Here is a 518-nt window from a genome sequence, read left to right as displayed (position 1 = left end):
AAGAACTTTAAGCTAAAATCTAGAAGGATAAATAAGAGTTAATAAATGTCTGGAATTCTTTAAAAGAATCAAGCAATGTAAATCTATGGCATTAAAATGAGTATCCTAAGAGTACCTTGTCTTTGGAAATGTCCTCAAAATGCCCTTAAAAGTTTTCGAGGGCAGGCAAAATGACATAGGTAGAGGTAGCTATTATGAAAAGACATTTTACATAGACACAGACTATATAGTGCAGTGAAGGCGTGAGGAAGGGCCTGGAGTCGGGTAGAGGAGGACCAAGGGGAGAAGACATTTTGAAAAACTTAAGTAGGAAAAATGTTAATGGGGATAATGGAGAAACTTCAGATTGAGTATATTATTGTGTTAAAGAAATCAGTCAGTTTCAGAGTTCCTACTATGTGTTCAGCCTATTGCTAAATGTTGGACATAAAAAGGAAAATTGGACAGATCCTATTTCTTTCAAATGGGTTGACAGATAATTATACAAATAATTATCACACTGTGAAATTGGCATTAGG

Source organism: Myotis brandtii, unplaced genomic scaffold (genome assembly GCF_000412655.1).
Source record: "Myotis brandtii unplaced genomic scaffold, ASM41265v1 scaffold869, whole genome shotgun sequence".
Classification (NCBI taxonomy): Eukaryota; Metazoa; Chordata; class Mammalia; order Chiroptera; family Vespertilionidae; genus Myotis; species Myotis brandtii.
Note: the sequence above shows the minus strand (reverse complement) of the source record.